This window comes from Bos indicus x Bos taurus, chromosome 15, assembly GCF_003369695.1.
Source record: "Bos indicus x Bos taurus breed Angus x Brahman F1 hybrid chromosome 15, Bos_hybrid_MaternalHap_v2.0, whole genome shotgun sequence".
Taxonomy (NCBI): Eukaryota; Metazoa; Chordata; class Mammalia; order Artiodactyla; family Bovidae; genus Bos; species Bos indicus x Bos taurus.
In genome coordinates, this window is record NC_040090.1 from 44921112 (window position 1) to 44937617 (window position 16506).

The 16506-nt window shown below is 47.5% G+C and overlaps 1 protein-coding gene across 8 annotated transcripts in view; it reads left to right on the plus strand.

Annotated features, from left to right (window-relative positions):
* ARNTL (aryl hydrocarbon receptor nuclear translocator like) overlaps window positions 1-16506 on the plus strand; it is a 108009-nt gene that overhangs the window by 13397 nt on the left and 78106 nt on the right. For 2 of the 8 annotated variants that reach the window (XM_027563325.1, XM_027563322.1), the window contains exon 1: window positions 15360-15487. The exons of the other annotated variants lie outside the window; for them this stretch is intronic. The gene's annotated coding sequence lies outside the window, so the exon portion shown is untranslated. Of the gene's footprint in view, window positions 1-15359; window positions 15488-16506 lie in introns of those variants that run through there. 8 annotated transcript variants of the gene reach the window in all.

Here is a 16506-nt window from a genome sequence, read left to right on the forward strand (position 1 = left end):
CTTTTCTGACAACTTCTACTCTCTTCCCAAGTTCCTCTTCACTTACTCTGTTGGAGACATTCTTAAATGTTCTGATTTACTATATTCAGAGGCCAGCAGGAATTATTAGGGTGAAGTATGTTGTGTTGCGGAGAAGGCAATGGCACCCCACCCCAGTACTCTTGCCTGGAAAATCCCATGGATGGAGGAGCCTGGAAGGCTGCAGTCCATGGGGTTGCTGAGGGTCGGACACGAGTGAGCGACTTGACTTTCACTTTTCACTTTCATACATTGGAGAAGGAAATGGCAACCCACTCCAGTGTTCTGGCCTGGAGAATCCCAGGGATGGGGGAGCCTGATGGGCTGCCATCTATGGGGTCACACGGAGTCAGACACGACTGAAGCGACTTAGCATAGCATAGCATGTTGTGTTACACACTATGCTGTTACTGAATCCAAATAAGTAGATAGTCATGTGATTGGTTGTTGTGTTTGGTTTCATTGATTTGCACCTACTTTCAGTGGTACAGAGCACACATAGATCTTCTGTGGTGTATTATTGGACCATCAGCTCTTCTAGCTTTAGAAGTCCCAAGGCTTTAAGAGATGATAAAACGTGGAGTTTACATAATTTCTTTACAAAGTTGACCAGTGAGTTCTTGGTTGGGAACACACGCTCTCATTATCACATTGTTTCCATGGAGAAATGAGTCTTGATTCACGTGATTTCAGCTCTCTGTGCCTTTTCTAGGAATGGAGTGAACTGCTTTAGGAGAGAGGACTGGCTGTGTTATCACTTAGAGATCTCTCCCCTCCTGTTACTACAGGAGGCAGGTTTGTTTTTCTGGGCCCTCTCGATTTTCCTGTGACCTGAACATAAGTCATCTTTGAGATAATTTCATTTGAAGTAATTGCCTTTTTGAAAGGTTTTCCATGAAATAAACCTGAATGCAATACTTACCACACAGTTTTGAACATCCCCTTTAAGGTATTTCATCAGAGACAAAGGGCTTTGCCAAGAGAATGTAGAACTGATTTCACTTAAGCTTTTTGTATCGATTGGGACACAGAGCACATTCCTGTCTTAGGGAGATCCACAGGCACGTTGGCTGAATTTGGGTGGAAGCTGGCTTCTTTCACATACGCCAGTTTAGAGTAGATAGTGATCCAGTCCCACTGCCTTCAGTGCGTGCCTTCCACTTGGTCGCTGACGGTGGAAGCCTTGCTTTGTACCATCTCCCAGGGGAAGAGGATCAAGGAGTCATACATGCAGTCATCTTAAGGGCAAGACCTGGAAGTCGCTCGTTCTTTTATCCCAGTGGCCAGAACTTAGTCATATGGCTACATTTACCTGCAAAGGAAGCTGAGGGAGCTCTCAGGAGTACAGCAAAATCTACTTTTCGGGTGGAAAGGAGACTGAACAATGGAGGAGGCTAGCAGTGTGCTACAGGGTGGGAAGGAGCGAATGGGGTCTGCAGCTCGTACCAGGAAAGCTGGGAAGGTACCCGAGTCCAGAGTCAGAATCTAAGAAGACTCCCAGAAACCAGGATACACACAGCCATTTAGTGATCAGGGGAACGCATTGCTCAGAAACTGGGCAGCCAGGTAGAACCCAGGTGCTGCAGGGAATATGAGTAATTTAGAAGACTTCAGTTGACAGTAAAGAAATTCACCAGCAGAAAGAGCCCTGGATGAGGAGTCAGAAACCCTGGATTTGAGTCTAGCTCTTCCGTGTCATAACCTGGGATAAAATAATCCAGTGAATGTTCAGTTTATCCGTCTAGAATATGGGATCAGTAGTGGTGACCTTTCTATCTCCCAGGCTTAGGGTGAAGATGATGGACGCGGAAGTGCTCTGCGAACTGCAGCTCCATGGCAGTGGGCACAGCATCTGTGTTATTCACCTTTGTGTCCCTAGCATCCAGCCCAGTGCCTGACATGGACACATTTGTTCAATGAGGTGTGAACTAGTATGAGAGGTGGAAAAAAATGCATTGTGCTACAGAGCTCCTGAGCTTGGACGGTCTTCTCTGCTAGGTGGAACAGTTCTTCTACTCTCCACTGGCCAAGACCTTGGACCTACATGTAAAACCAGGTACCTCACCAGGATGCAGGCAGACAGTAGGACAGCTCCCAACCGGGAAGCGTATGACACATAATATGTCCTTTGCAGGGTGATTTGTTTACTCCACAGTTTAGGTCACAGAATATGGCAAAACTGGAGATAAGACTTTCATTTGATGTCACGGTCCATGAATGTGAACTGATCATTTTTAAATGGTTTAGTTCACCTGCAGATTGGAAGATAAAACTTTACCAACACCACTAAAACTTGATTTTTTGCTTCATAATAATAAGATCCAGTTATAAAATTCTTCTGTTGATTTGAAAAAATGTGTGGCTTTAAAAAAATATTTCTTGAAAATATGGTATAGGTAAGAGGATATAAAGATGAATTTAATGTTTCTGTCTTATGGGCCATTGTTAAAATCACGATCTTAACAATCGTGATTTTTTTTTTTCCCTTTGCTAGTAAGGAAATGGGGACTCAATGAAATAATCAGTTTTGCTTTTTTTTTTTTAACTTCACAAATGAATAACTTTTATTCATTGTGTTATTTAATTTGTATATTCACTAAGGGTGGACTTCTTTCTTGGAACCCAATGAAGTATTTTTAATGAACTTTACTGGCAAAAGTCAGGAATTGAAATTGTATTCACAGTATGCCCGCAACTGTGTTAAAATTTCATTCATAGAAGGAGGGAAATACACCAGAGTGTTAACAGTGGCTCTCATCTTGTGGAATTATAGGTAATTTTTATTCTCATCATCTTCTCTGCAGTTTCCTATTTTTCAACAATGAGCATGTATTACTTTTATAGTCATAAAGGGCCAGTTAAAAATTAGTCCCACAAATTAATACTCTCCAGCCAAATCAAATTAATGCAGACCTATCCAGCTTATTTTCTGACTGAGGCATTTAGGAACTTGTTATAAAGAGGATGTTTTCCTTCTGGAAATTAACATACAAAGCTAAGTGTTTATAATGTGTTAGGCAAGATGTCCTGAGTAAAGTGGTCATGATTCCAGCTTGTAACTCATCTAGCCCGGCATTTTTCATGATGTGCCTTGAATTAGCTGGCCTTTATTATGGTCATCAAAGGAGATGAATTTTGCAGGTTTCCCACTCGCTGTGTGTTTTGTTTTTTTTTCCTGTCCTATACTCCTGTGTGCCTCAGGTACCTCTGAGGCTATTACTCTGGGATTGAGCAGCCCTGTCCTGTGTTCTCTCAGGACCCTTCCGTTTCTAGTGTCCCCTCCATCTGCTCGTGACTTTGTAGATTTGGTTGTGGCTTCTTTCCACCACCATTTTTAAAGAGTGATTGTTATCCTTTTCCCTGTAGCAGCTTCCTTTCTCCTCGTGGCTCAGGTGCATGGTCTGAGCCGTGCTCCTGGAGTGCAGTGGGGAGGATGAGTCAGGACGGCCAGGGCGGAGTAGGGGCCCTGAGCTAGCTGAGAGCTTTGGGGGAGGCACTAAGTGGTCCATCCAGCACTTAGCTCACTCCTGGCAGGACAGGTTCAGCCTCAGCTCTTCGAGATGAGTGCTTGGTGTTTGAAGCCAGGCAGTCCCCAAGCCGTGTATTCAGCTACGCTCCTGCAGTGTGGTAGCCACTGCTGTAGATGCTGGCTGGGGGCACAGTGATGAGCAAGGCATACCTGGCCTCTGGTCCCTGAAGCTTTCATTCGGGTGGGAGAAACAGTTCACAGAGAAATAAGTGATAAAGATAATTACAGATTGTAAGTACAGCCCCAGAGGTGCCCCCATTTGTAGTAGAGCAGGAAGGTCCGGTGTTGGGATGCTTCCAAGGCCTGCCTCTTTCTGCATCCTCAGTTCTTACTGGTGCAGAAGGAGGAGATGACAGAGACCTCTGAGCTGCTTCTCCCATTCTGTCAGCCTGGGCCAGCCAGCGTCCACAGGTGGAGGAAGCAAAAGTTGAAGGCATGAACTAGGGGCTGGCTCTTTTGCCCCTCCCCTTTCCATTGTCTGGATTACCCAAGTGCATGTCCATCCTTTCTGAACAGTGATGAGCCAGTTTGCACACAGGAGTCTAGATTTATGCATGCCTGAACTTTTGTCTAAAGACAGGCTTACATTTTCTCCATAATTCTCAACTTGGAATGAGGACCAGCTTCTCGTTGTCCCTTCAGTGGGACATTGGGCTATTACCTTCAGGAAACTGGTTTCAATTAACTTCACTGGGTTTCCCCATCATCCAGCCACCCCCAGTCCTTTTGCTAACAGCTGAGTCTGACCTTTGCATGCATTTGGAAGAATTCACTGAGCCGTTGTTACCCTTTCTGAAACTCTTGATGACCAACTCTTGCAGGACCTTTCCGCCTCACTACACGCTTGGTCTTAGGCTGCCCAGAAATGCTTGGAGGTGGGCAAGTGAAAACAGTTTTCCTGAACATCCTTGTTGAGTCATCTTTTGTATTTGATTTCTCTGTCAGGGTAGGACTCAGCCATTCGTCCTGCTCTTTGTGTCCCCTCCTTTTGAAAACCGGGACACACAGGTCCCTCACCCCCGTGGAGACTCAGCCTCGTTCCTCCACAGACGTTAGGACTGCTTTTCTGACCCTACTTCTCCCATCTTCCTGCACAAAGAACAAAGCCTTTGAAGCTTTTCTCATGCCTGTTTGATGCAGTACAGAAAACCAGGAGGTTATCTGCCTTCTGAAGGGGTCTGGGGACTCACTTGGCTTCCAGTGCACCCCCCACCCTCTCCCACCCACAGTGGTGCCGTTTAACCAGAGAAACAAGTCATTCATGCAGTGCTCAGCTAACACTCCTCCCAGGGCCTCCTTGGGAGGCTCTTGGTTGCTAAATTCAGTTTTCCTGGGTGGGTGGGTGGGTGGGGGAGAGCTTGTTACTATTCTCATTCTTTTGGTGTTGTTACCATTCCTTTAAAAATAGACCCACATACATGCATGTGTGTATGTTTATGTATCTCCTTCTACTCATCACAAAGGGCTTTGCAGTGAGTTGAGCCTCAGGAGGCCTGGCTGGCTCACATTTTGTAAAGTTTTGTTTAAGCCTTAGCTTCATAATTTTCCCTAGTTTCTGAGATAGCGCTGGATCCACTGTATTAGGCCTCCAGGAAAGAATACAGTCATTGGCTCCACCCCTTGAGTTCACAGTCTTGGGGAGGAAAGCCTTTCACTACCTGCCTAGTGCCTGCGGTTCTGTCCTGCTCACACAGCTCTTAGACATCATCCACACGGAGAATGTTGTCCAGAGCGCTGGGGACTCAGGGACAAGGCACCTCGTATAGTCTTTCCAGCCCGGGCATATCTGCAGACCTCTTTCTCCTTGGCTACAGTGTGGTAAAGTGCCTCCAGTTTGCTCTGAAGTAAGCAATATTATTTTAAAAAGTTGAATCTCAAAGCTGCCCCCAGGTGGTCCGAATGGCTGCCATCTCCTCTTGCATTTTGATAGATTAATAGGGTCTCACTGGCCACACCTGCTGAAGAGGGAGGAGGAAGGGGTCCTCCATCTTCCAGGGCCGGGCCTGGATGAGGCTGCAGGGATGAGGGAGTCATCCCTTCATTCGACATCAACTGAGGGTCTACTGGTCGCCTGGCACAATGGGAAGCCGCTGGAGTGCTGAGAGCAAGAAACTAGTATCTAATCTCTGTTGTTCAAGGACTCGTCTGATTGTCTGTAGACTGAGGTAGGGATGACAGGCGTGGAGAGGGAGATGGGTTGGGAGGTGGTGGTTCTGGTTTGGGCAACGGTGCTGGCTTGGACACTGCTGGTAGGCAGCCGTGTGGGAGTGGCCAGGGCACAGACAGGCCTCACTAGCTGCCCTGGCTATTTGCCCCCATGTGCCAGCCCTGCCTCAACCTTCCCCAGACCATGAGCCTGTCCTTCCCCAAGTATGCCAGCCCTGCCAGTCTCCTGTTCCATGGCTGATGCTATTCACTCCCCCTGGAATGTTCTCATCCCCCACTTCCCACTCCTGGCCAGTCTGCCACTGCCCAGGCCAGAACCTTGGGCTAGTGACCAGATCTCTCTGGAGCCTAATCTCTTCATCTGTGAAAGAGTGAGCATTGCACCGGCCTCAAGGGATTGTGAGGATGTGAGGTACATAGTTGAGTGTGTTTATTACAAGTAGCCCCCCAAGCAGTCTCCTGCTTCCAGCCTGCCTCCTGACTGTACTCTTGGCCCATGATCCCAAGAGGAGGAGATCAGCTCAGGTCATGCCTCAGGCTCAGAACCCTCTTGACAGCGGCTTCCTATCTCACTCAGAGGAAAAGCCTTCTCCTGGCCCACAGGGCTTCCTAGTACTTCTCTCACCTCATCTCCCACCCCAGGGCCTGGTGAGGATTTGAGCAGACTGGGTTCTGCATGACGCACTGTGGTGCATGTGAGTTGCACCTTCTTGAGTCGTGCAGTGCACAACATGTGTAGCTGTCCACCTCGATCCTGCCTGCCCCTCTCTCGCTTCTCTCCAGCCATTCTGGAGCCCTTGCTGTTCTTCAGACACACCAAACATGCTTCCTGTCCAAGCTCTTGCCAGTGAGCACCCCTGTGACCCAAATGCTCTTCCCTAGATACCCCTTTGGCTGTTCATTCAGCTTCTCCAGGTCTTTTCTCTAATGACACCCTGTGTAAAGTTGTACCACCCAGCATACTGCCCCACCCCCATGTTTCCCTTTTCCCTTTTTTTTTCCTCTTAGCTCTTATCACCATCTAACATATAACACATTTTACTTATCTGGTTTATTGTCTGTCTTTTTTCAACAGGATCTAGGTTCTGAGGGCTGCAAATTGTGTTTATTTTGTATTTATCTGGAGTGCCTAAATTAGAGCCTGACAGGTAGTCCGGTCCTAAATGAACGAGTGAGTTTGCGACAGAGCAAGTGAAGTGTCTGGCGCAGCGCTCAGCTTACAGTCAGCACCCAGTACGTGGGGACGGCTGTTGTGTTTCTTGTTGATTACCCCTCAGGGACCAGCTCACGTTCGGCTCTCTGTGAGCCCTTCCCCACCCCTTTCTTGGCTGAACTGAATCTTGCTGCCTCTCTTCCTTGCTTTTCTTCCCTCTGTGCCTTCTCTCTCTGGGTGGCATTTGTCATGCTGCATTAGTGAGGCTTATCTCACTCCTTTCCTTGTTTGACTTTGAATTCCTGCAACGCTAGTGTGTCTGAATTTGTGTCTTTGTGCCCTTTGCCTGCCATTTGGCACAGAATAGGAGCTCAGGAAGTGCTTACTGCAAGTGGGATGCTCTTGAATATGCCAAGATCCTTACCAGCTGTCCTGGCTCCAGCATCACTGCCTAACGATCTGTTCCCAAGGAGAGAGGTCAAGGGAGAATTTGACAATTGCTTAAATGACGGACTCTCTGATGGTGTGTTGCAAGTAGATTTGGGGAGAGAAGGCCTTCCTGTGCATAGCCCTTTGGATAACAGTGTCAGGATGAGCTGCTTGTTCCATATTTGAGATCCTGGCTCTTTGGCTACTTAGACCCCCAAAGGGTTGGGTTCTTTCAGTGGAGATCAGTGTATTTGGAAGAAAAAAATGAGAAAAAGCTTCAGCTGGTGCTTAAGGGCATTTGGGTGGCGAGGGGAGCATGCCTTCTGAAGGTGGCGTAAGGAACGAGCCCCTGCTTAACCTGGGGAAGGGAGTGGGTGCCTTAGGAGCCCTGGTCAGGTAGGTGGTTTGGGCTCCACGAGGGAGACCTTACATGCTAGGCAGGGAGTTTGGTCTCTTGTATTGGCAGGAGATGTTCAGATTGGGGATTCTAGTGGAGGTAGGGGTAGGAGTCAAGGGGGATGGGAGCTGTGGAGAGGAGCTCTGGAGTCTTTCTCGTGTCCAGAGATGGTCCTGTGGGACCCACAAGGTGGCACAGCAGTGCTGGAGGTCATGGCTTCAGGGACCAGCAGTGATACCCACAGGGCAGTGAGCTTCAGCTGAACCAACAAAGTGCAGGAGGCTGAGAGGTTAGAGGCAGGGGTTTGGCATGGGCTGGGGTACAGGAGGGGGCAAAGTAAGAAAATCTCAATTAACAGGGCCAGAGGGGCTGGTGGTAGGAAGATGAGAAGCCTGGGCACGGGGCAGGGGCCTGCTGAGGAGTAGAGAATGGAAGATGGGAAAGGCACCCCAAAGCCAAGGTGTCACTTCAGGAATTCCATCCCAAAGCGGGCAAGGGGAATCGAACCCTTCCATTGCAGAATGAATCAATCCCTGCCTGAGAGAACAACTTTGAAACCCCTGAAGCCTTGGCCTTTCCACAGTGTGGCCCCTGAGGGCCTCTTCATATCCCTCTTTGGGGGCTGTTGTTGGTGTCCTGGGGCCTTCCTGCCCTGATCTGGTTGGCTCACCTGGTCATAGTCCATTGCTTCTTTGTCATCGTGCAGGGCCAGTTGGTCTGACTTGTCAGTTGTCTGGCACCAAGTTGCTCTGCGGAAGAGCTATAAACCCAGAGACAGGCAGGCTTAGATTCAAGTGTCAGCTCAGCCCCTAACTCTCTGTGTGGCCTTGGCTAAGATACTTGTTCTCAGGGGGCTCAATTTCTTTATCTGCCAGGCTATCAGCAAACAAGCTAAATCCCTGGGTTCTAGGCTAGAGCCCCTTAAATCCCTCCTGCCTTGGGGCAGGATTAGCCTCAGAGGATTGGAAAGGGCTGAGCCTTCTGGTGGGAGCCCCGTGGAAAGGCCAAGGCTTGACTTTAAGCATCTTAGGGCTTTGAAACTTGTTCTCTCACCCAGGGATTGATTCATTCTGCAATGGAGGGGTTCCCGTTCCCATTCCCCTCGTGTGCTTTGGGATGGAATCCTGAAATAACTTTGGCTTTGGGGCACCTTTCCCCTCGTCTGTTCTCTACTCCTTAGCAGGGATCCTGCCCCATGCACAAGTTTCTCATCTTCTTACCACCAGCCCCACTGGCCCTGTTAACTGAGATTTTCTCTTAGCCTTCCCTTAACTTTCCTTGCTTCTGACTTCAAACTCTGGGCCTTGTCTGCCCAGCTGGGGCAACCTTAGTGGCAAGAACACACATCCTACACTTAGCATCCCATTTCCTCTTAAGACAATACTTTCAGCCTTTTTCCACATGGCTCCCTCATTCCAACATGCTTCTTTAAGATGGCTGTGTAATATTCTATTAAGGGAATGCCTTCATTAAGCCATGAGTTTGTTATGGGGCATTTTGATTACTTCTAATTTTTGCTCTTTCCGCTAATGCTGCATTAAGCCATCTTTGTATATTACAGAATCGTTTCATTAGGTTGGCATTTATCTAGCTAATGGCGATGGCCCAAGATTAGATAAAGAATCAGATTTTTTTTTCCAAGAAGAATATCCTGAGAATATATTCAAATTTTACTTTAAATGCTAGGAAGGTCTTTGTCGTGTTTTCCATGATTGAAGAAGCAGGGTAACGGTAATGTGAGATTGGACGTAAGGAAAAGGCTGTGTATTTACAAGTAATACATGGCTTGTTTGTTCTTATGGAGGTGAGCCCCATACATCCTCTTAAGGAGTAATCTGCCTGTAGAAAATTGAGGAATTATGTGTCCGTGTATCTTTGGCATTTTGTTTAAAACAATAACAAAATAAACAATGATCTCTTCTTGAGGATGTTTTAGAGAAATAGCCTAAAACAAGAAAAAGTGAATAGGATTTTTGAGGGAGAAACCATGTCTGCCTAAGACAGAGTGAGCCTGTTTTCTTTGCAGTGGAAGCAGATTGCCAACTTCCTGAAAAGGTTTTGGCTTTTTGTTGGCCACTCTTGCCTGGAAAATCCCATGGATGGAGGAGCCTGGTAGGCTGTAGTCCATGGAGTCGCTAAGAGTTGGACACGGCTGAGCGACTTCACTTTCACTTTTCACTTTCATGCATTGGAGAAGGAAATGGCAACCCACTCCAGTGTTCCTGCCTGGAGAATCCCAGGGATGGTGGAGCCTGGTGGGCTTCCCTCTGTGGGGTCGCACAGAGTCGGACACGACTCAAGCGACTTAGCAGCAGCAGCAGTAAATGGCTAGAATGAAACAGAGAAACAGATGTCACTCACTTGGTCCCTCGTATTCTTTGTAACTTGACATCTGTATTGGGGTGATGGGGAAGGCTTCCTCCGTCCTGCTGATCTGTTGTTGATTTGGTCTCTGTTGATTGTTATATAGACCCAGGCTCCAGACTTTGCATTTCAACATAATCCAGCAAATGTTGACTGAGTCTTTACAGTGAATAAAGTTACAGGGGATAAAAACTTGGGAAGAAAAAAACCCAATGCACCCCTGTTTCTGAGGAGCTTATGAACTGGGAGTGGGATGGTAAGACAAGTCTAAAATTAATGACTGCTCAGACTTCCCTGGTGGTTCAAGTGTTAAGAATCCACCTGCTGATGCAGGAGACACAGGTTCGATCCCTGGCTGGGGAAGATTCCACATGCCTCAGGGCAACTAAGCCCGTGTGCCACAACTACCCACCCTGTGCTCTAGGGCCCATGCTTTGCAACAGGAAAAGCCACTGCAATGAGAAGCCTGCTCACCGCAACTGGAGAGTAGTAGCCCCTGGTTGCCACAACTAGAGAAAACCCACGTGCCAGCAAGAGACCCATCTCAGCCAGAAATAAATAAAAATTTTAAAAAACTAAAATAAAATTAATGATTACTCAAGAGAGATTAAGAAGAGGGCTCTGGGAGAAGTCAGCCCGACCCTGTTAGAGAAAGGAGGTATTCCATCTCATTGGAAAGCTGGGGTGGGGGGTTACAGAAAGGTGTTTAAGAGTGGTTACTCCTGCCAGCACCCTAAGGACTGGCTGAAATAGTGCCTGGACATATCCAGCGAAGATAAAAGGCCTGAGTAGAGGAAACTGAGGCAGAAGGACAGGGTATATGTTTGGGGTTTGGCTTAAACAGTGGCTCGTGTAATAGCAGTCATTGCCAGCACATTATGGAGTGTATCAGGTGTGAGGCATGGTTCTAAGAACTTTATCTCTCTATTAGCTCATTTAATCCCTGCAGTGACCCAAATGAGGTCTTTTATAATCATCTCCATTTTACAGATGAATGGATAGACATAAAACAGTTTATTAACTTCCTAAGACCATAGTGTTATACAACTGAGACCAGACCCAGTTGGTCTGGCTCCAGAATATCTGCTTCTAACCAGAAGGCTGTCCTGCCTCCCATATAGAGGAAGAACATACATGAATTAGGTGGGTAGACACCATATTTTAGAGGCTTGGGGTACCAATGTTTAGAGATGCAGACGTGGGAGAGGGGCCAGAGATGGACATGAAAGGGATCATGGTGGTGGGTTCGGGGGAGTTTGGTGAGAGCTGTGGACGGAGCCTCAGGAAGAAGGAGCTTCAAGGAGGGGTTTGTCAACAAGGCAGAGAGTTCCAGGAGGTGAGATCTGAGGGCATGTCTGAGCCAACCAGAAAGCCTAGAGGGCCTGTGTGGAGGGGTCGGCCAGGCTGCAGACACAGGAGTGTCAGCCCGGGCTCTCCTGACACAGTGCTGTTCGCTCCAAGGAGGCTCTGTATTCTGAAGATGGCGAAGCAAGTGCAGGCACTGGGTATCATTGCCTGTATCTTCTTATTGGTAGAGAGAGGCAGTCGTGACAGAGAGGGCAGGTGAGAGCTGGCACGGCTAATTTGGCAAACCCAGTGGCTTTTCTGCAGCCTAATGATTTCTGAAAGCTATTTGCTATGCTCACGCATAAGTGTGACTGCCTCATCTGAATGCTGCAGCAATCGCTGTTTTTCCTGGAAAATTGGGCCCATGTGGGCTCTGTGTGTGGTTTATTTGAGTTCCATTTTTATAGCCTTATTACCTTGTCCTCATGATGCAAGAGGCCTCTCTCTTCTCAAGCTTTGCTGTGAAAATTGTTTCTTAAAAGGCACAGAGTGATCTCTCATCACTGGGGTAGTGCTCTCTCCAGAGCAATGCTTTTCTGCAGACTCGACACACATTTTTCATCACCCCTGACACCAGTTGTCATGTTTTTCTGATCGTTTGCAGTTTACTGAGAACTTTCAGGCAGCTCTTGAATCTCACTACCTAGGTGTTTGCCACAATTTCTTCTAGAAGACTTTGTGCATGTAAATATCTGTTCAGTTCCTTCCTCTCAGGGCCTGACACCCAGTCTTGTCCTCTGGCCTTGAGTTGACAATGTTGGTAATTAGCATTTATGGAGCCTGAGCTATTTCTAGGCACTGCACTAAAAGATTTATATTCATGATCTTAATTATTTCCAGTCTCTATAAAGAAAGTACTGTTACTTCCTCCCATTTTACAGATGAAGAAAATGAGTCTTGCAGAGGGAGAGTAACTTGCCCCAGGTCACACAGTAAATGGCAGAGCAGGCCTCCACCCAGGTCTTTCTGACCTTGGAACCCATGTAGTCCCATTCATTCATTTATTCATTCATTCAACCACACAGGATTGTTGTTACAACTTGCCAAGCACTATTCTAGACCCAGGGAATACAACAAGGGGAAAAGAAAAGCAAAAATTCCTGCCTTTAGCTTACATTCGTATTTGGAGAGATAGGGGAACAAAAAACAAAATATACAGTATGTTGTATGGTAATAAGGACTCTGGGGAAAAACAAAGTAAGGTGGTCAGCTAAGAAGCGTTGGGAGGATTTTAAATAGAGTAATCGAAGGCCTCATTGAGAAGGAGACAGTTAGTTCAGATAGCAAACAGACATCCCGAATCTCAGTGTGTCAACTCAAGAAAACTTTTATTTCTCATAGAGAAAAGTTCCAGTGGGGCTGCTCCTGGTTAGCAGGCATCCTTCCTGATGGTTGTTGAGGGACCCATACTCCTTCTATCTTGTGTCTCTGTCAAGGCCCTCAGATTCCTTTCCATTCAGCTGAAAAAGAGAGAGGACTTTGGGGACGTTTTTACAGGCCAGTGTGGAAGACGCCTTGCATCCCTCATACTCAGAACTCAGTCACATGTGTACTCCTGACTGCAAGGGAAGCTGGGAAATGTAGTCCAGCCATGTGCTTACAAGTAAAAGGAAATGGATTTTGGTGAACTCATAGAATGTGGGCTTCTCTGATGGCTCAGCAGGTAAAGAATCCACCTGTAATGCAGGAGACACAGAAGATGTGGGTTTGATCCCTGGCTTAGGAAGATCCCCGGAGGAGGAAAATGGCAACCCACTCCAATATTCTTTCCTGAAAAATCCCATGAACAGAGAAGCCTAGAGGGCTGAAAAATCTTGTGAACAGAGGAGTCTGACAGGCTCGCAAAGATGGATAAGCTCCTAGTATAGTGTATAGTGAATGAGGTGAAGAAGTTGGTCATGGGTTTAGCTGGGGAAGACAGTCAGGCTTGGGAACAGCGGGTAAAGGTGGACAGAGTGGCTGGGGTGGAGTGAGGAGAAGGTGAAGACGTGGTGGAAAGTGAGGGCAGAGAAGTAAGGGGGCCAGGCCACCAAGGTCATTGTCAGGACCTGGTTGCTTTGTGAGTGACAGGGACTTCAGCGTTTTGAAAGAGGAATGGCATGATCTGAGTCATATCTTGAAAGGCTCACTGTGCTGTGTTGAAGGAGGACTCAGGGAGAGAAGTTGAGTCTGTTGGCATTATCCAGTGAATGATGAGAGCAGCTAGGTCCCGAGTGGAGGAGGTGGTGGTGGAGATGCTGGGAAGTGGTTGGATTTGAGCTCTGTTCTGAAGGTAGAACAGGTTTTGCTGTAGAATGGGTGGTGGGGTGGGACCGAAAGAGAGGACTCAGGATGGTTCTGAGATTGTGGCTTTTGCTTAATGACTATTAGACTCAACTTTCAACCCTTAGAAGTAAAAAGAGGGGAAGAGTTTTTGGAAAAAGGTATCCAGACACCCTCTGGGCCTGACCTATCTCTCATAGCCTCTTCTCCTCCACAGTACTTCCTTCAGCACAGATAGGCAGTTCTTTTTCACAATGAGCTTTTAGACAGCGCGACTGGGGGAACATCTGTGGTTCCTCTCAGCACAGAGTCCGGAGGGGACAGCACTGTCAGGGGTCTCATATCATTACCGGGGGTCTTCAGGCTGAGCCTCAGGGCCCCTCCCTCAGGCTGATGTGGAAGGCGCCCAATTTCCCTCTGCGTGATAGAGAGGAGCCTGCAGAGGCCATTTCCAATCCATGCTGTGTAATGTAAGAATATAACTGTTTTGGAGTGGGAGCAGAAACAGCTTCCCTGGTTCTTGGCAATCATGACCTGCCAAGGCAGAAATGAGAGAGGGAATTTTTTAGTGGACGATGCTCCCACTAGGAGCATAAAGGGAAAGAAAGTCTATCTTAAACAGAGCAGAGTATGAGCTGTGGCAACAAATATTGCCTGTCTTCTAGGTGCTGGGCACTGGCTCAGTATTTTGGTTTCATTGGAGAGGGAAACAAATATATACTGTTCCTGCCCTCCCGGCAGAGTAGACTAGAATGATTTGCTGCAAGAAATTATATTTACACCCAAGTATTCCTTTCTTTTTTTTTTTAGTGATTGTAAATGATACTATATTTTTAATTTCAGTGTGCACATGTTCATTGCTAGTATACAGGAAAACAGTTGAATTTTTGTTTTTATTTTGTATCCTTCATCGTTGCTAAACTCACTCATTGGTCGTAGGCATTTTTTTTTTTTTTTTCTTTTTTGGTTATATTCCTCAGGATTTTCTATCTGGACAGTCATATCATCTTCAAATAGAGATGACAGTTTTATTTCTTCCTTTCCGGTCTGTTTTATTTGCTTTTGTGGCCTCTGGTGCTGCCTGGGACTTGGAGCACTTGGTTGAGTGAGAGTGCTAAGAGTGGGCAGCATCGTCTGTTCCTGATCTTGGGGGCAGCATTCAGTCTTTTCACCAGTAAGCGCGTGGTTAGCTGTAAATGTTTTTTTCAGATGTCATTTGCCCTTCGTTGTATGCGCATGGGTGGGACCATGGGCTATTCTGTGGTGTTGGCTGATATAGCGCAGTTATTATCTAAAAGTTGTCTGTCTTGCTGCAGGCAGCAAGCTTTCGTTGGAGCCTTTTTGGTCTGTGCTTGTTGGCATCTCTAGGCTCTTCCATTCCAACTGCCACTGCCACAGTGTCCTTCCTCCGGGCCTGAGGCCCCTCGCTGGACTGCCTTCTTCACTCTGCCTTCAGAGTCTTCTCGCATTCGCTTTGTGTGTCCCGTGCAGGAGTTTTCGTTGTACACAGAAGGATGGGGAAAGTGTGTCTTCTTCATCCTCCTGAAGTGGAAGTGGTTGGAGAAACTAGAGGATTGGGTGGAAGCCAGTACGTGAAGGGCCTTTACATCAGGGTTTTGACTCTGTAGGTGGTAGAAGGGCTCTTGGAAGTTCATCTCTGCCACAGTGTGGAGGGATAGGGAAGGGGAGGGGCAGAGAGACCAGGAGGCTGGTACCTGAGCTCAGGGAGGAGAGGATGAGGTTCTGGACTGTGACAGCAGACATGGGGCAGAAAGAAGAAGGGGGAGTCCACGTGGGCCTTGAGGAAGTCTGAGAAGACCAGGTGAGTCTGAGATTTCTAGCTTGGGCAACTAGCTAGGAGATTGGGAAGGCAGGGGAGGGGTGTGAGTGTAACCCAGTGGGTATATGCTAGGTCTTTTAGAGCATGTCAGTAAGACTGGACTTGCCGTGCTTGCCTTCAGGGCTGACTTCACAGAGGAAGCCTGGCTGCTGTGTAAAAACCCAGGGAGCTCACGTTCTGGGCAGAGGAACCAATGTGGAGAAAGGCACAGATAGAGGAAACATCCTAGGGGGCCTGTTGGGACTCTAGCTCGTAGAGGCATGAGTGGGTAGTTACTGGTTCCATAACTGGGAAGGATGCTGGATGCTGTAGGAGTTCACAAAAGCAGGAGGTTCTGGAATAGGAGCTGACACTGCTGGTGATCCATCTGGCGCCTCCGGTTCATTGTGCGTTAGCATCAGCCTTTCCTACTGCAGACAGGCCTCCCTCCCTGGGGAGGCACCGCTGCTGATAGCCTCAGTATAGCAATTCCAGTGAAGGGAGAACTCCTTTCTCTGCGTTCATATATCAGTTCTAGAGAACGGCTCTGGATGGCCCAGCTTGGGTGATGTGCTTGGCCTTTGGGAGCGCTACAGCACAACTGGCTGTTGGGGGGCGAAGCCTGCTCTAATCTGAGCTGGATAGATCACCCTGCCCGCCCCCCGCCCCCACTGGGTCAAGCAAGACCTTTTTAAGAAGAAAGCAGAATAAAAGTATCTAGGGAAGATAAAAAAAAGAGTATTTACTATGGTTTGTTGTAATATATTTTGAAGAATTTATCACATGGCAATGTAGGAACTCTGTGTGTGTGCTTAGACGTTCAGTCATGTCCTACTCTTGGTGACCCCGTGGACTGTAACTCCTCTGTCCATGGGATTCTTCTAGCAAGAATACTGGAGTGGGTTGCCATTTCCTCCTCCAGGGGTTCTTTCCAACCCAGGGATTGAACCCGTGGCTCCTATGTCTCCTGCATTGGCAAGTGAATTCTTTACCACTAGTGTTACCTGGGAAGCCCAGGAGCT